Source organism: Adiantum capillus-veneris, chromosome 3 (assembly GCF_014529385.1).
Source record: "Adiantum capillus-veneris isolate H3 chromosome 3, ASM1452938v2, whole genome shotgun sequence".
NCBI lineage: Eukaryota > Viridiplantae > Streptophyta > Polypodiopsida > Polypodiales > Pteridaceae > Adiantum > Adiantum capillus-veneris.
Window position 1 is genome coordinate 140,256,216 of NC_140933.1, and position 23,314 is coordinate 140,279,529.

The window sequence follows — 23,314 nt, forward strand, 5'->3', positions numbered from 1 at the left end:
ACAAAAACTCACAATTGTAAAGTGTGTATGTCTGCTATATGACTAGAAAATATACCTAGCTGAATCTAGGTTTATCCCAAATTCACCTCTAAAGAAAAATGCAAGGTATACACTCATGGTATAAGTCATCCACAAAACAATATAACCACCAGCTTCATCATGCGTAATATTAACTAAATAATGTAACATCTTGAGCAAGATCATCAGTGCCGAATAGTGGGTGTAGTACTAATACATGCTCTGACACACCCATACACCACACACACACACACATGAGCATACATCTCCCTCCCCCCCTCTCTCTCTCTCTCTCTAATGAAAAGATCATCTCAATGAACGAGTACATAAGAACCTAGGAGATACTAGAAGAGCCCTATCACACAAGATATATGGAGCTAAAAATACCAAAGGTGAATATGGAGGAATTCCCCAGACACAACTCCTCAAATTAGGATATGGGAGGAGTGCAAGATGAACCATTGTGGTGGGGAGGAATGCCATTGCATGTGGACTCTGATAAAATTTAAATACATGTTGGCCTAGCCCCATCATCTGATAAAGAAAAACATACGCTCCTTGGGTGCCCTCAAGAAATCCACTATTCAATACCACTAACTACGTAGAGTGTGTATAATATCCATCCAAACCTCTACTAGAATGTCCATAGGAAAGGATGGTGTATCACTGAAAACATGACATCAGCTTGTTCACCAAACATTCCACAAGGTAATGACAAGTAGTATGCAATTTCATACCTCATCTTGGAAACAAGGAACATCATGTTGCACATACTTTGTGGATATCATACTCAAGGTACCCATTGTTGAGAGAGAAGGAAAGAGCACAGAAGTAGAACCCCAAAGTGTGTAGAATACACACATGAGATGATGTATATATAGAGGGGACCTGGGTGCCATATATAGAGAAGCCATATATTGAGTAGCTTAACATATAAGTTCAACACCCCTGCTCAAATAAGGGTCCCTAACTGTGGATGAAAAAACCCTTGGGGGATCAAGGGAAAAACCCACAGCTCTATATACACCCACCGTTATATTATAAAAATCATTGAATATACAAATGTTCACGAGGATCTACATCACTCCTTTTACAATGAATATTTTATGAGGAGCTACATCACTCCTTTTACAATGAATGTTTTATGAGGAGTTACATTACTCCTATCCTATCAAATACAATAATGAATACAAAGGTTCAATAAAGAGGTGTAAAAGCTATCGATTAGCTTGTAATCAAAAGTGTCTCCGTGAATCTACTGTGTAGCTTGTCATCAATATGGCATCAGCAAACATGTCTTCATGTTGTCATCAATATGGCATCACCAAACATATCTTCATAAATCTTTTATTGTCACTAAGTTTGTCTTCATAAAATCAATTCTTTGATCAATCCTACATAGATCATAGACTCCAAAAAAAAAAAACATGTCATGAAAATTATTAGCATTGTTAATGAAATAATTACGTTCACAATGCCATAAGAGATGGTTCGCGATGCCACTCTTCTGACGACATATACACGCACGACAACATATGGTACATAAAGTATGAACGTAAAAGTACAAAATGTGTGATTACGTGATGCAAATGATATGCGTATATATTACATAAAACAATATTTATCAACGTAGTGATCAATGAATACCATCAAAGTATTAACAAAATATCATCATTGTATCAATAAAAATGAATAAGTCATCATGGTATCAACGAAACAACATCATGGAATCACCAAGAATAACCATGGTATCAACGAAACAACATCATGGTATCACCAAGAATAACCATGGTATCAACGAAATAACATTATGGTATCACCGAGAATAACCATGGTATCAACAAAACATCATCATGGTATCAACAAAAATCACCATGGAATCAACGAAATATCATCATGGAATCACCGAGAATAACCATGGTATCAACAAAATATCATCATGGCATCACCGAGAATAACCATGGTATCAATGAAATATCATCATGGTATCAACGAAAATCACCATGACCAAAGTATTAACAAAACATCATCATGGTACCATCAAATCACTATGGTATCAATGAGAAATTATCAATAAAACGATGTAAACTATATCTCTAAAAGAATAATTATACGTGAATCAATGAACGAGTATATCATATAACAAAAGATCATGTACCAATAGTAGCTCGATAGAATTTGGACGATCATCAATGGTTCGATTGAATCGGAACGATATGTAACTGGCTTCTGCAGCAAAGTTACGTCAGTAACAAATATATGATTGATGAAGAAAACAATATAATTGAGAAGTTTTCAATTATGAGAAAAAATCAAAAGCAAAAAGTAAAATTTTGATTTTCAAACATATTCGTAGTCCAAGACGATAACCCAAAATCGGTGCAGAATTTAGAGAAACTTTCTTCTGCAAGGTTATAGACCACATCGATTCTGATGGCTCACGCGAATAGTTTCTCATCGATTCTGATACGTCGCAGTCCGCGAACGATAACTCAAAATCGGTGCAGAATTTGAAAACAGTTTCTTCTGCAAAGTTGTAGACCACATCGATTCTGGTCTCTTTATTAGGTAGTTTTTGCAAAATCGTTTTCAATTAGCAAAACGAAAAGCGAAAGTTGATTTTCGGGTATGTACGCAGTCCGCGAACGATAACTCAAAATCGGTGCAGACTTTGAAAACAGTTCCTTCTGCAAAGTTGTAGACCACATCGATTCTCGTCTTTTGAGTGGGTAGTTTCTGCAAAATAGTTTTTAATTAACAGAAAAATCAAAAACAAAAGGTGGAAGTTGCTTTTCGGATATGTACGCAGTCCGTGAACGATAACTCAAAATCGGTGAGGAATTTGAAAACACTTCCTTCTGCAAAGTTGTAGACCACATCGATTCCGATATCTTTCACCTGTAGTTTCTGCAAAATTGTTTTCAATTAATACAAAAATCAAAAATATAAAACAAAACTTATTTTTTGGACATGTACGCAGTCCATGAACGATAACTCAAAATCGGTGCAGAATTGGACAAAACTTCCTTCTGTAAAGTTGTAGACCACATCGATTCTGGTAGTTTCTGCAAAATCGTCTTCAATTAGCAGAAAAATCAAAAACGAAAAGTGGAAGTTTCTTTTCAGGTATGTACGTAGTCCGCGAACGATAACTCAAAATCGGTGCAGAATTTGAAAAAACTTCCTTCTGCAAAGTTGTAGACCACATTGATTTCGGTCTCTTTCGTGGGTAGTTTCTACAAAATCGTTTTCAATTAGCAGAAAAATCAAAAACAAAACACGGAAGCTGTTTTTCAGTTATGTACACAGTCCGCGAACGATAACTCAAAATTGGTGCAGAATTTGAAGAAACTTCCTTTTGCAAAGTTTTAGACCACATCAATTCCGATCCCTCCCACGAGGAGTTTCTGCAAAATCAATTTTGATCAGGAGAAAAATCGAAAACAAAAACGTACTGCTCTGATACCATGTTGAGAGAGAAGGAAAGAGCACAGAAGTAGAACCCCAAAGTGTGTAGAATACACACATGAGATGATGTATATATAGAGGGGACCTGGGTGCCATATATAGAGAAGCCATATATTGAGTAGCTTCACATATAAGTTCAACAACCATGAGATACCATGAGTTTGTTAGTATAAAATCAAATTTGTGGTAGCATCTTCTAAAAACAAATGATTGTCAGGACAATGCATCAACCATGAGACTGCTCCTCATGTAAGAAAGCCAACTTGGACCTCGCCTTTGGAAAGAAGTAATGTAAGATCTCTCTAAAAAAGAAAAGATGTGAAGCATCCTCAAAAGCAAAGGTTGGGAGTATCCACAATCCTATCTTTACATTTTATACATGATAGGATTGAATCTTGTCTAAGCACACCAAGAGCCAACCAGAAGGCCACCATGAGTAAGCAATTAATGTAGATAAGTAATCCTCTAATCCACACACAAAACCCACAATGTAGACCAAAATTGATGTGTATAAGCATGTGATAGACTTGCATGTAACCACTCTCTTTGTAATTGTTGGGGTGCCTCTTACCCTAGTGAGATGCGCCAGAGGCATCTGATCATCCATCACTTGTACACACCTTATTTTTTAATAGGTAGAATTATAAGGGACTCTCTCACATTGTGGTGATTATTTTCACCCTCCTCTCTCTCTGTCTCTCTCTCTCTCTCCCCCCTCCCCCACCCCCCCCCCACACACACACACATGGATTTCATTCATGCACTCTTTAACTGGTTCAATGCATGGCAAGCATAGGGATCATGGTGATATTGAGATCTTGGAGGCAATAGCTTGCTTTCTCTCAGTGGTGGAAAGATCAAGAAAGCTTGCAAGATTTGTGACAATGCAATGGGATCTTGTGAGATCAATTGAGAGTGATGTATACTCTTGTGGAAGCTCAAAAGTGAGTGTGGAAGAAAGTGTGTAGGTGAAGGTGCCCTAAAAAATTATATGTGCTCAGTAGTGTTGTTTTGCATATCAATTTCTTATTATAGATTGCAAATTTGAGAATTATGTTTATGATACCCTTTCATTTTGATATGATCTACAACTTTGAAAAAAAACTTTTTTGCAACAATTACTTTGATATTTAGCTCAAACTAAATGTAACAGATCTGATGTAAAAATGCTAGATGAAATTATGCAAACACTGGCCTGATGATACGATGCAAAATGGTGGGTGGAATACTGCAAAAACATTGGCCACTAATTGAAGATAGTGCATCGTGGCTCAAAACTTTGTCATCATGCCATGTTGACTCCATCTCTCTCTCTCTCTCTCTCTCTCTCTCTCTCTCTCTCTCTCTCTCTCTCTCTCTCTCTCTCTCTCTCTCTCTCTCTCTCTCTCTCTCTCTCTCTCTCTCTCTCTCTCTCTCTCTCTCTCTCTTTGGTGCAGCCGTTTTTTGACCTAGTAGATAGAAGTTCACTCTTTTGATCATAGATTCTTCATCCGAGCTCCGATTTGGGTGATCTATAACTTCAATCAAAGAGCAAGACACCATCTATGCATTGATCTAAAGAAAAGAAAAACCAGAGTTATGTAAGGTGTTTTTGTAACAACATTTCCAAAGTGAAGAGGTTTGAGAAATTTAACTCTCATCTCTTATTTTAGACACAATGTCTTTCGGCACTCGCAAGGGTCCTTCTTCATCAACAAGGTCCACAACCATTGTGGAAAATGATCCAAAATCTCCAACCAATTCCATAAAAAATGATGATCATGGCATACTTGGTATCGTTGCAAGATACTGTAAACAAACAAGGCGAAGATCTACAGGCACTTGCAATGGAGAAGGGCACGTTAAGGGTACTTTTTTTTGAGAATGATAATCTCTAGAGGACACTTGAGATGCAAATAACATGTTCGATGCAACTTGAAGAGGAAGTGGAGGAATGTAAACACTCATGTTGTGGACTTAAATGCTTTGAAGGAGCCCATGAGCAAAGTAGAGCATGATCATGCATTGAAAGAGGAGAATTTTGATACCATGACCCGTGATGTATGCGACATGAAAAATGTATGCACAAACAAGCCTTAGGCTGATGTATGTGGTAACGATGTGGTTCCTAATTCCTCACTCATGTTCCTAATTCCTCACTAATGCAAGCTATGGCTCAAACAAATAATGCTGAGATTGTGGATGTGAAGGAGTTGAAGGAACGGGAGGGACGTTCCAAGAACATTGTTATTTGTGGAATTATTAAAAAGAAGTTAGAGACGCCTCCTTCTCTTGCCATTGTTATCAAAGATTTCTTCAAAAACCACTTTGGCATGTCTGTAGTTATGGCCTATGGATCACATAGAGAGGGTAAGCAAGGAGCTCCTCGCTCGGGAGAACGGCCAATTGTATGTACCATGCCGGATGAGACCAAATGAATATTATCCTTGATAATAGTTGAATCTATTTGAGGGATATAAAATGTTTTGTATGTGAATATTGCACTATTAAGCAACAAAAATCTGCATTGCAAGGCATATGAGAAAAACAAGGAGATCTTTTACGAAGAAAATGTGCCCAAGGAGGAGGCAAGTCCCTCAAGAAAATAGGGATGCACGACCTGTGAGACCGATTTACAATTGAAAATATGTTTTTGATTTTGAGCAAAGCCAATGTTGTACTTCTTGTTGAAACTTGTGATTATGATACACAAAGGATTAATGGCTTGGAGGATTACAATGTACATTCATTGATGTAGTCAAAGAATCTCAAGCAACAAAGAGGGCAAGGAGGGATAGCATATAGAATTAAGAAAGGACTGGAAGATTTTGTATCAATTGTGAAAGATGACAAGTACAAATGTTATGTATGACTGAAAATTATGACACCAAAAAGAGCACCCATTTTTGTAGCCAGTTGCTACATTCCTCATGGTGATTCTCCCTTCTATGCTGGCATGAATAGAGATCAGCCATTTTTTGATTTGGAAGAGGAAATTGATTATTTCAACGGTGAAGGTGATGTTATTGTATTTGTGGATATGAATGCTCACACAAAAACATTGCAACATGATACTCAACAATTTGATATGCCATCATTTCAAGGGAGTTGGAGGAAGTTCCCTTGTATGATCGTACTTCAATGGATGAGAAAAAGCCAAATCACTATGGAAGTTACTTTTACACATGTGTAATAGCATAGGTATGCTCATTGCCAATGGTGTATCTTTGTGGAGTGAAACCAATGGATTTACATGTAGAAAACATAATAGGGTTAGTGTGATTGACTATTTGCTACTCTCCAAAGCCATCATGTATCACATAAAGAGTTTTATTTTTGGCGAATGGACCCCAGAATTAGACCATTGGACCTTATGTATTGACCTTGCATGTGGTGGAGATGTAACTAATCATGATAATCTCAGCCAAAGGGAGGAGAAATTATCACTATGTATGGATTTCAAATGGGCACCAATGTACATTGAAATGATTTGGGCAAAAGTTATGGATGACAAAGCTTCAATATGACGCACCATTGGAAACAAAATGGGAAGCTTTCAAGAAAGTTATTTTTTCTTGTGCTAAAGAATGCTTTTCCATAAAGAATCTCCATGGTATCAACAAAGATAGATCATGCAAAAGGTGATTTGATAAAAAAATGTCAAGATGCTTGGAATTCCTTGATAAAACCTGATGCAACTATGGACAAAGACAACTACCAAAGTCATTTGCATAGATACAATGCATTGATTCAAAAGAAGAGAAGAAGATGGTAAGTCAAGCAACAACTTCTCTAAGTCCAAGAAAAGGCACATGCATGTGGAAGATTTTGGAGAAAGTTGAGGGGCAAAAAAGTTGAGAATTTTGGTAACTTGAGTCTTGTGGATATGTATGCACATTGTAGGCAATTGCATGAGAAACCAAATGCTGAAAAAATACCATTTTATGGTTTACTCCCATGTATGTTCTTTTTTTTTACTATTGAAGATGTATGTGGTGGGCTTGAAAAGTTGGTCGCTCGCAAAGCGGGAAATCTTCAAGGTATCAAGCTGGAGATGATCAAATGGACGGGAGATTTTACCCATGAGTGGAGGTGTGATATGCTCAACCTTACACTTCAACATGATATGCCTTATGACTGGAATACTAATTGGGTTAAGCCTCTGCATAAAGAAGGAGATGCAACGAATGTAAACAACTACCGGACTATAATGATTGGGTCTCTTATGGCAAAGTTGTTTGGGTGCATAATGGAGATGAAATTGAGTGATTAGGTTGAAGAGAATGATAAGCGTGCAAAAGGAGAAGCAGGTTTTTGTCGTTTCCATAGCACCATTGATCATATTGTCACTCTTCATGTTCTCATGGAGGAAAGTTGGTTGAAAGGCAAGCAATTTTATTGTTGTTTTGTTGACTTTGAGAAAGCCTTTGATATGATTCCACGTAAACAATTTGTGGAGAAGGATGGAAAAACTCCAAGTGCCAAGTGAGTTTATGCTTGCGGTTTCTCAAATCTATGAGAAGGTGATGTGTCAATTGCACATGGGAAGAGGAATTTTAGAAATTTTTGTAAGCACTATTGGGGTTAAACAAGGATGTCCGTTATCACCAACTCTCTTTGGTCTATGCATCAATCAATTGGAACAAATGGTACTTGACTTTATGCAAGCAGAAGGAATTGAAGAGGTCAATATTTGCAATGCAGTAATCATGCTTTTGTTGTATGTAGATGATGTAGTGCTTAGATTCTAACACATACTTTAGAAGATATACAAAATCTTATGGTTGTCCTTGAGAAATTTTGCTTACATAGTGGGTTGATTGTGAATGATTACAAAACAAAGATTATGCTTCTGAAAACCAACCATAAGGAGAATCCATGCATTGTGTACAACAATGAGACACTTGAAGTTGTTGAGAGCTTTAAGTACCTTGTCCTTGAGGTTCCATCCAATCATAGGTGGCATGAATGTGCTATGTGCCATTTGGAAGCGAGAAAGAGAGCATATTATGCATTTGAGAACATGTGTAATGCAAGAAACATCAAGTGTTGGGTTCTCAAGAATTACTTTTTTGATGCATTGGTGACACCGGTTCTTCTTTATGGAGTTGAAGTATGTGGCGGGAGCATCTCAAAGTCTACTTGGAAAGAGTTTGAGAATGTCCAAAAGCATTTTCTTATAAACTTTCTCTAAGTTAAGACACAAACACCATATATGCTCCTACTTCTTGAGTCGGGATCTCTTCCTATTGAGGTTATGCGCATGGAAAGAGTGTTGGAGGTAATGATAAAGATGCGTCAAAACCCTTGACATCGACTTCCTACGATTGCATGGGAAGAAAGAAAAAAGTTCAAAAGACGCATAAAAGCAAGATCTTAAGCACATGATGGATGCAAGACATAAAGAAGTGGTTTGGGAGATAGGATGCATTACACTTGCAACATGATGCTTCAATTGAAACCCAAGTGAGTGAAGCTTTTCTACAATGCCAATGTATTACGGCTTGGGAGAAATCCAGTGGGTCACAATTCATTCATTACACCACCCATATTTCCCCCAATTACAAAACCATGTTCTTCATTGAATGAGAAAACCGCACTCACACTTACATGCTTGGCCCAATCCCCTTGTCAGCGATATGCACTATCGCATCCATTTGACTTAGCTCCATTTCCTTTTATGCAAGACAAGGGATTGGGGTAATGGAGAAGAGTCAAATTGATTGTGCACATTATGCTCACTACAAGTTTGAGAGTCTGAGTACCACACACTACTAGAGTGCTCAGCCTTTGGTCACATCCGCAGTTGCTTCTCTCACATTTTCATCCATGACTTAGACCTACACACTTTCCTCTCCCAGCCACAGTGTGGGCTCTGCATTGCGACTCTCATCACCAAAATTTTGGAGCATCAAGAATCACTCATCAACCATAAAACATACTACATTACATGTAACTTTGATCCCATAAGTCGATTTGACCTCCAAGGATGATGATAAAATCGCTCTCTCTCTCTCTCTCTCTGTATATATATATATATATATATATATATTCAACTTCATCTATTTGTAGTTTTTGCTAATATCTTGCTATTGACTTTCTTGCCTTGAGTGCCCAAGCCTGTAATAACTGGATTTCAATCTAGTGGGCACCTTGACTCCAATCTAGAACATCTACAATGCCACATACATGAACAAGGCACCTATGGAGAAGAGATAATATCACCCACTCTCAAAGTGAATTTGAAAAAACATCTAATAGAAACAAACACAAATCATTTTCTAAGTTGCAGCTAAGATGATAAGAGATCATGCACCCAAGCTCTGCAACAGACACACAAGGTACTTTAGTAAGACAACCAGTAGACTATCAATCCTCTGCACTACACAAGGAACCACTAGCGACTGAAAGGAAGTAGTCTATTGAAACTAGCTCCCAAGATGGATGCTTATCCCCCCCTAAAGGGAGAACACATGACCATGGATAACTGTTGTACTTCTCCAATAGCCTCTACGTGCATAACTAGATCATATGTAGGTAATTTGGAATGAAATATACTTGTGTGGAACCTACAACCAAATCTAGGAGATGGGTGTCCTTGTATCTTGAAAGCCTATCCAACTTGACTACTTGACCTCCATCCTTCAACTCTTTTGTCATCCTCAAAACAAATACGCTATTTTTGCACTTGGCCTTGCCTTTCTACTTCATCATCGACTTGAGAGGAGAATGGATGACCTCACACCATCTAAAGTGAGACTTACCAAGTGTGTAATCCTTCATGTGATTCACATATTGTAGGTCCTAGGAGTACTCATTCATTCCTTTCATGCACGTTGACGGGAGCAAAGCGAACCCCGAACCCCAACGGCCTCTAAAACACCGGGAACCGAATGGCGTGCCTCGAGCCTGTCATGGTAATGCAAATAGGGGGCACCACCTAGCTTCAACGGCTAGGACGCAAACAACACACCACCATAACAAAGTTTTCAGAGAGATGGATTCTTGGGAGTAATGATGAAGAGGAAAGGGAATGAGATCAAGTGAGAGAGAGAGAGAGAGAGAGAGAGAGAGAGTGAGGGAGGGGGTATAGCGGCTTAGTACTTAGGCACCACAAAAGGATGGCGAATCCGCACACCCTTCACACATACACAAGCTCACTCCAAAACACAAGACTAGGTGGCGATTCCGCACACCTCACATGGGCAAAACATTGCAAGAAAACATACTCACAAAACCTCAAGCTTTATTTAGAGAATTAGGCGATGAAATGGGGAGCATAGGGTAGGGGAATGAGAAGGGAGAGAGTGGTAGAGCACATGGCGGATAGGTGGGAGTTGATGGCGAAGACTCGCACGAGGATTATGGCCATCATCCTTCATTTAGTTGCCCTTCATCTTCCATAGCCAAGGGTGTAGAGGTCATGCTCAAAACAAGCATGGTGATTGCGGTGATGGTGTGGGTGTGTGTGTGTGTGCACTAGGCACACACAATGCATAGTGTGTTCTTTGGTGATGTTTTTGTGTCCTTAGTGTGATGGTGACCCCTCTTTATATAGGGGAGGAGGGGGGAGAAATTCTAGAATTTAGAAATGAAGAAATCATTATCTACATAGGCCATGTGACTGTGGGCCCCACTTGTCTGGCTGTGTGTATATGTGCCATAACAGCAATCTCATGAGAGAGACTAAGAGAGAGAGATGGGTTAATGAAAAAAAGTGAGAGGTGACATGGAGAATAAAGTAATTACAAGAGGAGAGAGAGGGGAGTGTGTTCAAAGGTGAATCTGTGTGCAGATGTGTGTGAACACAAGAAAAATCAGGTAACCACCGGGTGGGGATGGGTCTGTGGGCACCTTTTTCAGTGAAACTGAGTGTGTGTGAGTGTGGGGGAGGTTATTTAGCTACAAGACAAGAGACATGGCGCCCTTTAGAGAGAGAGGGGGGTATTTGGGTCATGGGATATGATAGGAGAGAGAAAGAGGGGGTGGGGTATACTATTTTGGAAGATAGGGTAAGTTGCATGTGAGTTAGGGTGCATTATTGGTGAGAGGTGGGGTAGCTTGAGGGGAGGGAGAAAGGAGAAAGGACAAGGGAAAGAGAGAGGGGGTTGACCTTTTGAGTGGAGGAGAGGAAAAGGGACACCCGGCGGGGCAACAGTGAAGAAAAAGGAGGCAAGGTGGGGATGGGCTACCGCGCAGGCATGAGGTGGCTCCTGGTGTCTCGTCATCTGGAATGTCAATTGGTGGAGCCTGGTCAAATCGAAGAAAATAAGGTTTAAGTCGCCAACCATTTACCCTGGTTTTATGAAGTTTTCCATCAGCCTCCATAAGCTGGTAGCTTCCATTGCACCATTGTAGACACCTGGTTAGTGCTGCATACTCACCTTCATTGTTAGAATGTGAATCTAACAATTGGCCCAACGAAAATACCTTTGTCCCTTTGTCATCAAAGACCACTATGCCTGCAGCTGCTTTGTCAGACGCTCGCTTGTAGGCTCCATCAAAGTAGAGAGAGTATGGTCCTTCTACCATCGGTGGTACTGGAGGTAATCGGACTTCTCCTTCCTTAGATTGCTTCTCCTTCCTTTCAAAGACTTGGTAGGTCATGAGTCCCCCCAAACTTGCCCTTGTCGTGCTTTCTACTTGTACTGTGTAGTCAAACTCTTGCAGACGAACTAGCCATTTAGTAATTCTAGCAGACACATCCATGTGTTGTACAACATAGGGAAATATTTCATCCGTGGTTAGAATCACAAATTGCTTAGGCAGCAAATATGACCTAAACTTTGTAGTTGCAAATCTAAGAGCTAGGACTAAGTGTTCCACATGGGTGAAACCTTTCTCTCCTGCTGTCATCATTCGACTAGAGAAGTAGATTGGCCTCATGAAAGATGTCGTCGTATCCTTTTGGAGTAGCACATCCCCCAATGAGTCATCACCAACACTTGAGGTGACATAGAATTTTTCATCCCACTTAGGTGGTGAGATAGTTGGCAGAGTGGCTAAGACCTCCTTTACCTTGTTGTAGTGATGTTCGCTTTCCTCGTCCCAAGTGAAAGTTGATCTTTGAGTGAGTTGTTGCAGTGGTAGAACAAGTTGTGATAGTAGATGTATGAATCTACTTAAGTACCTCACCCTCTCTAGAAAAGAGACCAGTTGACGTGCGGTCGTTGGTGAAGGTAGGGCTATGAGTGCGGACACCTTACTTGGGTCGGCGTTGATACCTTTTGCTGAAATTTCATGGCCTAGTAGAATGACTTTACTCTCCCCAATGTGGCATTTATCCACATTTAATTGCCCACCTAGGCTCTGCAACCTGGCCAAACCTTGAGTTACCTTTTCTAAATGTGAAATACGGGAGCTATATATACAAAAATCATCAATGAACACTTATGGATGTTCCAAAGAACGGTTGAAAAACATATGTGATATATCTTTGGAATGTGGCAGGTGCATTTGTGAGACCAAATGGCATAACCCTGTATGCAAAACAACCCCATGGAGTGATAAAAGTGGTTTTTAGCTGATCTTCCAAGGCTATGCATATTTGAAAGTATCCAAAATAACCATCACAGACGGTATAGCATTCAAAACCCGCTACTTCATTCAGAATTTCATCCAAGAAAGGGAGAGGAAAGTGGTCTCTCTTTGTAGCTGCATTTAGTGGTTTGTAGTCAACACAGAACGTCCACTTACCATTCTTTTTAGGCGTCACCACTACGGGTGACACCCATTCTGAGTTTTCTACAGGATAGATGAATCGCGCCTCCAACAGTTTCCTTACCTCGGCCAAGAGTGCCTTTTCTTGTATGACCCCCAGTCGTCGTAGCTTTTGCACAACTGGTTTTACCCCTTCCTTCAGCTTAATATGATGTTCCACCACTGTAATGCCTGTGATTCTTTCATAGTTGTCAATGAACAGGTTAGGAAATCCCATCAACATTTGCAAAAAACTATCTTTCTCCTCAAGTGTTAATTTCGTAGACAACATACCCTTCAACCTACTTCCTCCTAGGCCAGGTGATTTGCTCTCCTCTTCATTGGGTTGCACTTTTGGTGATGGATCACTAGTTGTGCTTACCCTTTGTGGATCCTTCATAATGATACCCATCACATCAATGGAACTGTCACTTTCGTCGGTGGATGTGGTCTCCTCCTCAGAACTGGAAGATTCGCTAGTGGTTTCATCTGCCAATGTTTCCAGATTCATTTGCTTCTGCTTGCCAATCCTCATGTCGTAGTAGATTGTTTCCCCTTTCTTACCAGTCATGCGTAGAAGGCCAGTACCCCAGTCCTGTTTTGCCTTCATGGCCATCAACCATGGCCTTCCCAAAATTAGTGGATAGCCCTCCCCCTTAGTAGGCATTACAAAAACATCTACCTCTACCTAAGTGTTGAAAGCTTTGATTATCACAGCACTTACCACACCCACACACTTTACTTTTGCGTTGTTTGCCATCTTTGCCTTGCATGGAGAAGGCCTGTCAACCTCGAGCCCTAATCGAAGCATCATAGCTTCACTCATTACACAGATTTGTGCACCTCCATCAATGTAGGTGTTTCCAACCCTCTTTACTTTTATTTTTACGTCGACAATTGGAAGGATGTCATCCATGTTGCATCCCAAAATTGCTCCGGCTACCTTTGTTTTGGAGCGTCTTGTACTTACCATTTTAGACCATTGTCGCCTTACTTTTGGTGCAAGATGTAGCAGTTGTGGACATGTAATCTTCGGTCCTTGCTTTGCCACATCCAATGTTAGATCATAGGGCTTAGAACTTTCCCCTAGATGGAAGTCGGTGATGCCCAATTTCTGTCGTGGCCTGGATGGCCTCTTGCTAGTTTCTCCTCTCATGCTTCTCTCATCATCTGATTGTGTAGCTTTCTCCCTCCTAAGTCTTTTCACAGTCATGGCTTCAAGTGGTTCTAAAAAGGTTACCTTCTCCTTACCCTTGTCCCTCTCCTTTACTCTGGGTGGATCCACTACTACGGCTTTTCCTTTTTGTTCTAGCCTTATGATGTTTACAGGGCGATCAGGTGGTGGGGCTGGTAGAAGAGGTGGGATGGATGCTTGTAGTGGTGTCTGGGGTGGATGTAGAATTTGTTTTGATGCGGGTGGTGCTCGGGGTGGGGGTGTTCTTTCTCTAGGGGGTGACAATTGGTTCCTCCTACCTCCTCTATTATAGTTTTGTCGTGGTTTGGGACAGTAGTACATACCGTGACCGTCTTCTCCGCAGTTGTAGTAATGATACTCCCTATTTTGTTGTCGTGCTCTTCTAGGGTCTTGATCTCTTTCTTGACTCCTCCCTTGTTGTATTAAGTGGACAGACAAATTCTGCAGTTGGTCAGTAATATGGTCCAACATATCTTGTTGGTCATCTCTTACCCCAAGAGCCGGTGGTGGTGGTGGAATGGTGGTTGTCGTAGTTGCTGGTCAACACGATGTTCCTGATTCTGTTGACTCGGTTTCTTTGGCTTTCATTCACAGCTTCTTGTCTTTAAGGCGAGCAATCTCAACGGCTAACTCGTACGTAGCCGGGAATCTACCTTTCACCTTCTCCTTGAGAAGCGGCCCTAAGCCATGCGTGAACCGATCTTTTTTTAGGAAATCGGGTGCAGCTTCCCCCCTAGCGAGTGACTCAACCCACTGTTCCCACAAATCCACAAATTTGGACTCATAGGTGGCATATTCTAAAAGACCCTCCTGCTTCAAGTCTCTTAGTTTGTCCCACAACTTTTCTGAAGTGTTACCTCCCCCAAAGCGCCTCTTAAAAGCGGTTTTTAAGGGTTCCCAGTCATCCTTGGTTGCTTGTGGAAGTGCATTGTACCATGATCTAGCTTCTAGCTTCATGAGATACTTAAAGATTCTAACCCGGGATTCATCCGTATCTTTGTTGCTCACTACACATGCTACTTCAAAGTCATTGAGGAAGTCTGTTACCAAATCCTCCCCCTTCTTCCCTTTAAATGTTGGAAATACTACACTTTCCATGATTATTGAGAGAGAGCTAGAAAGACACACTGCTTAACTTGCAAAAAAAAATTTCTTCTTTACAAGGAGGCGTGTATACCCTCTTATACTAGGACATAGATTAAAACTTCAAACGGTACATTGCCTTGTACCAAAGGTAAGACAAATGGTTGATCTGATGCCAGAACCTCCAAAAACCGCGCGCTCCCCACCCGGCATGGTGTCAATGACGTGCTGGTAGTGAGCCTTCAAATCCAGTATTACCTTGATTGAGCGTAAATGTGTTGGTATGTGTAATTTGTCTTGAGGTAGGTTGTATTGATTCATGTGAAGCTTAGAGGTGCTTAGTCACTGTCCAAGCTTGTGGGAGAGGGTGGTGTTCTTTCCTGAAACAAACTCAGTAGATCCCTAGTTTCTCTAGTGACAGTGTGAGCCAATGCTTCCGTTATCTGTGCTGCAGCATTAGGTGCGACTTGAAAACTGACCGTGATAATTACCTCGGTGACTTGAGTTACCCGATTCTCAAAGTAGAATAGTGTTGATTCTCTATTGTGTAGAGCTCCTTCCATTTTGTTGTTGTGGGTTGGTTGTAGGTTGCGGACATGGTTTCGACCTTCTCCTTCTTCTTCTTGGCACTTGGCCTATGTATATCCACTGGGTTTGGCGCGTTGGTTTCCTCTCCCACTGCAAATCGATTATCGTTACGCCTGGCACTCGAGCTTCGATGGAGATGCTAAGTTCGTCTAGTTGTGCTTGGAGCTCTTCTTCTTCTGTCGTCCAATTAGCAAATCCTGCTAGCCATTCATCCATTCACAATAGTTTAGGGTTTTCAGTCTTGTAAACTGAAGGGTTTCATGAAAAGATCCTCAGTGGGGGCACCAAATGACGGGAGCAAAGCAAACCCCGAACCCCGACGGCCTCTAAAACACCGAAGACCGAATGGCGCGCCTCGAGCCTGTCATGGTAAAGCAAACAGGGGGCACCACCTAGCTTCAGCGGCTAGGACGCAAACAACACACCACCATAACAAAGGTTTCAGAGAGATGGATGCTTGGGAGTAATGATGAAGAGGAAAGGGAATGAGATCAAGTGAGAGAGAGAGAGAGAGAGAGAGAGAGACAGAGAGAGAGAGAGAGAGAGAGTGAGGGAGGGGGTATAGCGGCTTAGTACTTAGGCACCACAAAAGGATGGCGAATCCGCACACCCTTCACACATACACAAGCTCACTCCAAAACACAAGACTAGGTGGCGATTCCGCACACCTCACATGGGCAAAACATTGCAAGAAAACATACTCACAAAACCTCAAGCTTTATTTAGAGAATTAGGCGATGAAATGGGGAGCATAGGGTAGGGGAATGAGAAGGGAGAGAGTGGTAGAGCACATGGCGGATAGGTGGGAGTTGATGGCGAAGACTCGCACGAGGATTATGGCCATCATCCTTCATTTAGTTGCCCTTCATCTTCCATAGCCAAGGGTGTAGAGGTCATGCTCAAAACAAGCATGTTGATTGCGGTGATGGTGTGGGTGTGTGTGTGTGCACTAGGCACACACAATGCATAGTGTGTTCTTTGGTGATGTTTTTGTGTCCTTAGTGTGATGGTGACCCCTATTTATATAGGGGAGGAGGGGGGAGAAATTCTAGAATTTAGAAATGAAGAAATCATTATCTACATAGGCCATGTGACAGTGGGCCCCACTTGTCTGGCTGTGTGTATATGTGCCAGAACAGCAGTCTCATGAGAGAGAGACTAAGAGAGAGAGATGGGTTGATGAAAAAAAGTGAGAGGTGACATGGAGAATAAAGTAATTACAAGAGGAGAGAGAGGGGAGTGTGTTCAGAGGTGAATCTGTGTGCAGATGTGTGTGAGCACAAGAAAAATCAGGTAACCACCGGGTGGGGATGGATCTGTGGGCACCTTTTTCAGTGAAACTGAGTGTGTGTGAGTGTGGGGGAGGTTATTTAGCTACAAGACAAGAGACATGGCACCCTTTAGAGAGAGGGGGGGGTATTTGGGTCATGGGATATGATAGGAGAGAGAAAGAGGGGGTGGGGTATACTATTTTGGAAGATAGGGTAAGTTGCATGTGAGTTAGGGTGCATTATTGGTGAGAGGTGGGGTAGCTTGAGGGGAGAGAGAAAGGAGAAAGGACAAGGGAAAGAGAGAGGGGGTTGACCTTTTGAGTGGAGGAGAGGAAAAGGGACACCCGGCGGGGCAACAGTGAAGAAAAAGGAGGCAAGGTGGGGATGGGCTACCGCGCAGGTATGAGGTGGCCTATTTTATCTTTCTTATATATTTACATAATCATACTTTATTTTTTTCTTACTTTTTCGAATGCTTTTTTATCACTCCCTCCCTAAGAGGGGGTTTTCATGGGGTGGGGACGAGAGAAGAGGGGTATGGGAGCTTGGCTTGTGAAAAGCCCCCATCAACGTGTCAAATCTGTAATTGGCATAACTACTTAGTTCTATCAAAATCTCTTAGCTCCTTGGAAAAAGGCTTCGATACCACTACGATATACTTGAACACTCAAGGCCCATAATCAACAGTTACACATGAACATAAACTGCAGACAATTGAACTAAATTTAGAGAGAGAGAGAGAGAGAGAGAGGAGAGTTGACACAAAACTACGGAGCTCAATATCTAGATGCACTTTTCCTAAAGACTGGTGCCCTTTCCAATATTTCTTTAGTATTTCTTCACAAAGATACAACTCTCTAAGAATCAACTTTTTGAAGACTCCACACTGAGATTCTCTCTAAAGAGTGGAACCTCATGGAGTTCTACCTCTACAAAGAGCACTAAATAAATACCAAAAGAGATGAGAGTCTTTGGGGCCATTGCATTTAGGGACATAAGTTTTCCATTCCCTATCCACTCTCCTCTTCTGTCTCCCTCTGTTTAAGTTTTGTTAACTTATCTACAATTTTTGTTCGTGTGTTGCTATTGATCTTGACTTTCACTATCCAAGTCTATTAGAGCATTACACATAGTATTGACTAAATACTATGACATATCCACTAACATCATGAGTGCTAAAAAGTGGATGTAGAACTAGGTACTAATATGCTCCCACCATAGTTACTAGGACCGTGGAATGGGAATGAGAGTGGCAAGGCCATTGAAGACAAAAATGGGTCACTCATTTTATTGAAATAGTTTAGAAAGGGGTTTTTAAAGATAGATTGTGTATGAAATCTATATATGTATGAAATGGTTGGAAATTATGGATTAATCCACCACATAACTAGACGCATACAAGCTGCTTTTTTGGCTCAATAGCCATACATATCATTCAGAAGATTCCCTACCCGGTGCACATAAGGAATATGATCTTCAAACTCATATAAATTGGGATTATTGTTCACAATACACCAAATATTGCAGATCAATTCTTGGCTCATCTATAACATGTACATACAAAACCAAGGATTGGTATATTGTCAAAAAAATGGCTTCCCCATGGGGCTTGCTTGCTCCCCCCGTTTGGTGCAATCTCTACTTACACTCGTTGGAATTGGACTTCATTATAGGAATCCTTAATTCTCCCAACCTAGCTCCCACCTTTAAGAAACTGGGTTCACCCTTTTGGTACTTCAATGACATTCTCATTATTGACTCAATGGACCCCCTATAGTTCATGAACAACCAAACTATCTATCCTGATTTCCTCTCCATTGAGAGCGAGATAAGCACAAATGAAAAATTCATCAATCTTCAATTATTGATTGATAAGGGAAAACTCATTAAGCATATCAATAGAAAGCAGGAAAACCTCCCTTGCCAACCCTTCAAGGATCTAGCAATTGGCCCTCAAATTGGGCTCATGAGTTCATACTTTCATAGCTAAAACCAATCCTCTTTTGAAACACCTACCCATTAAATGATGCATGGGACATCCAAGAACTTTTCCAAGATTTTTTCCATAACGGGTTTGAAAAGGCTAAGCTCTAGAGGTTGGCTAGAAACCATTTGCAGGGATATGCAGCTTCCTCCAATACAAGCCTACTAAGTGAGGTCTTGGAACACCTAAAAGGTGGAGGGCACTAGGACCCCTTAGGGGGCCTAGTGCCCCCTAAAGAGGTATTAAGCCCTCCTCCTAGTGTGGGTGGAGGAGGGGCCTCTCTCTGTCTCTCTCTCTCTCTCTCTCTCTCTCTCTCTCTCTCTCTCTCTCTCTCTCTCTCTCTCTCTCTCTCTCTATCTATCTATCTATCTATCTATCTATCTATCTCTATCTATCTATCTATCTAATATATATATATATATATATATATGTCTCTCGTCCCTCTTAACCCAAGGGAGACACCTCCTACATCAAAATGACTTCTTAGCAAAAACAAAGACCTTATGGAAGGCTTCCCACATATACACATAATCTATATATGACACCGTCCAAAAAACAAAAAAGGGGAGAGGGAAACATGAGTGCCTTTACTAGTCCACATACAAACTCGCTTTAATGATACCCATAACTGAACACTACCCTTCCACATGGAAAAAGAAATACCCCATTCCTCCCATCCAACTCTTTCTCTTGGAAGGAAACAAAAGGTGAAAGTACATATATAAGACGACCTTTCCCAAGACATCTGCACCTAGGGAGAAGAACATTACCAATTGCTACAAACACATCAGACCCCACACTTAGTCCCCTGTGGGATGGGTTTCCAAACCTCACTCTATCTTATTGCAGACATAGCGAGAACCAAGAACATAATTGTCAAACCACGAGACAAAGCTGACTCGACTAATGCATAGAGGCTACAAGAGGGTGTCAATATCTTGGAAAACAAGAGAAAAATCGCATCTAACACAAGGTACACTCAAATGACCTAAGTCATCAAAAGCTAGTCACTAATCGGTAAATAAAACATGACCATTATAGCATCAAACGACATCCGAATGTTACGAAACATCTAAGACAAGTATATAAGACCTAAGCACACATGCTTATGGTTTCAAACCTCACTTTTGATGAAGTGCAAAAAACGCAATTACTAACAACATAGTGAGATTTTGACGTAGCTTGCGACACCGAATGCATCTAAATGCTTAGCAATGATGCCCCAGTACCCCTCCTATGGTTACTTTGTGATTTCCTAGCTTAAATTCCTACTTATGATGAAACTAGGTCGTGGGTTGGAAACACTAAAAGCTACAGTTTACCATCATATGTTTACGTCAATGTGTAGAGCTCTTACCTGTGGTTGCAACACAAGAGATGGCACTGCAATGTGACAACCGACAAGGGAGTAGGAAGCATGAGAAGGAGAGAAGTGAGTGTCGTTATCTCACGCTGTGTATTTCTTTTCAAAACTGGATAATAACTTACAAAAATTGGCTCTTATACCTTATCCAAGGTTTCTTTGGTCAAAAACTAATAATCTGGGAGCTCTAGCTAAGGATAAATTGATACAATCTGGAAGCTTATAGCCCTAGATTATCGATTACAATATCCACCTGGACAATAGAAGTTACAATATTCCCAATTTATCAAAAGAAATAAGTGGTTTTACCATCAAAGATCCCAAAAAATTGTGAGGTTCCCAACCCCCCAATACCAATATCGGGATGGGATCCTTGACAGGTCTCTAGGTCTGATAAAAATCAGAGTCTCTAAACAAGAAAAATCCAACGAAAAGACCTTCACCATTGACAATGGTTTGGGTCTATAGCCTTAGAAGAAGACCTTGTCATGTCTCGCAGTGAAAATGGGACAACGTATTAAAAGTCCAAGAAGCTATTTTTGGCCCTATGACTTCCACAAATTTGGCTAAGGTATCCTCAACCAATACTTTCCCCCCCCAACATATGTGAGGGCACAGCCGCTAGTAGATTCCTCTTCCAAGTGAAGAAGTTTTCGAAACGTTTTAGTGCACAGAGATGGATAGTTTCCTGACTAATCAGGTCCACTCGTCCATGACTGACAACCTTAGTAAATCCCCACTTACCACCCCGCACTCACACATGATTCATTTATTTTCGAATTACTATCACATTATTCTAACACTTAAAATAATAATTTCTATTAACTTTCCTTCACAATAATTCCTTCAATCAATTATTAAAGACAACATTGAAAGCATTCTTTTAGAAAACAGACATCTTTAAACTTAAGACAGGGTACTGTCAATCAAAACATTGTCCATAACAACCATGACTAGTACTCTTCTTGTCTCAAGACCACCTAGGGGTGAAAAAACGGCACCCATTTCTTATTCACAATCTAGAGTAGATAAACCCCCACCCAAGGTTTCTCGTGCCCATACACCAAACCAGTTGCCCATACAACCGAGCGGCTCCCCTAGGATAAAAACGGTATCCTAACTTATGTAGAAACATCAAGACATGACACGGAGTTGAAACTCATCGTTCATGGGGGAATCGATTTATCCGTGGCTGGAAAGCCATCATTATCATCAATTTATTCCAAGGAGTTGGAGGTGTCTTGAGACAAGCTGTCTTAAACATGATCAATCATATCTTTCCTAATTCAACCAGTTTTAACCCAAACAATTCTTCCCTACTTTATAAAAAAATGCACGTTGGTTTCTTGGAAGTTACCTTCCGTTTTTGACCAACTATTCCTTTTCTGATTCTTACTTACTCCTTACGCGCGTATGCAATGTTAACTTATAAAAGTACTTAAACTATTTAAAGACTTAATTGAATAATGGAAAATCCACCTGGGACTGATTGGTCATCTACTGCTGCACTGGCGCCTGAAGACTCTCCTCTATAGGCCTACTACTAGGCCCAGCTTCGTCGTCATGCAGTGTTCTAGTTCTTTTGGAGCTACGTCCTTATCATTAGATGTAGGATTTTCTCGGGTCCTTTTACGTACCATAACTTCTTATCCTTATAAAATGGACGTCTAATCATTAGGTAAATAATCCAAAAGCTAGACTTAACCTTTGTATCCAATTTCACCCAAATTTAGGTTAAATTTATAGTCTTAATTGGTGAATTCTTGACCTAAAAATTTCTTATTTGCCTAAATAGGCATGATAAATTTTTCCACAGCTTCCTTAAGGGTTTTCTAAGCTATCCTAATTTTCTTATAATTTTCTATATCTTTTTCCTAATTTCCCCATCGAATCTTAAGATCAAAATTTGCTTTTTTTGAGCTTAATATTTATTCTATTTATTTTATCTTAGAGATTTCATTTCCCCAACTTTATATCATAGGTTTACACTTACCATCATTTTTCTAAAAACTTTTGACAGCAAAGTCTATTTATTTTAATTAATCTTTTGCCAAAAATAGAGCTTTTAGTCAATTATAATTTTCTAAACTCACTAATTAATTATGGTATAACTATCACAAGTAGATATGGATACTTTTGATCTTTGGTAGTTATCTTATTATTTTTCAACTTAATTATGTAATTTTCATCTTTAAGTTTTAGCTAAAATAAGTATTATTTGACTTAAATAAATATTTATACTACTTTTCTAACCTTGACATAATTATCACCGCCTCTTTATTATGTAGTCTAATTCCCATAAATAGAATGTAGTCATATAACCTGAATTCTTAATTTTTCCATTTAAATTTTAGCCATAATTAGTATATTTTGAGTTAGATAAATATCTATACTAAGTTTCTAACCTTGATATAATTATGACGGCCTTTTCATCATGTAATCTAGCTCTAATAAATATCATGTAATAATATAGCATGATTTACTAATTTCTCTCTTTAAGTTTTAGCTAGAATTGATATAATTGCTTAGATAATAATTTATACTCAGTTTTTAACCTTGAAAAAATTATCACGCTCTTTTTACCATGTAGTCTAACTCTAATAAATAGTATGTAATCATATATCATGATTTGCTAAGTTCCCCCTTCAATTTATCCTCAAAAATAG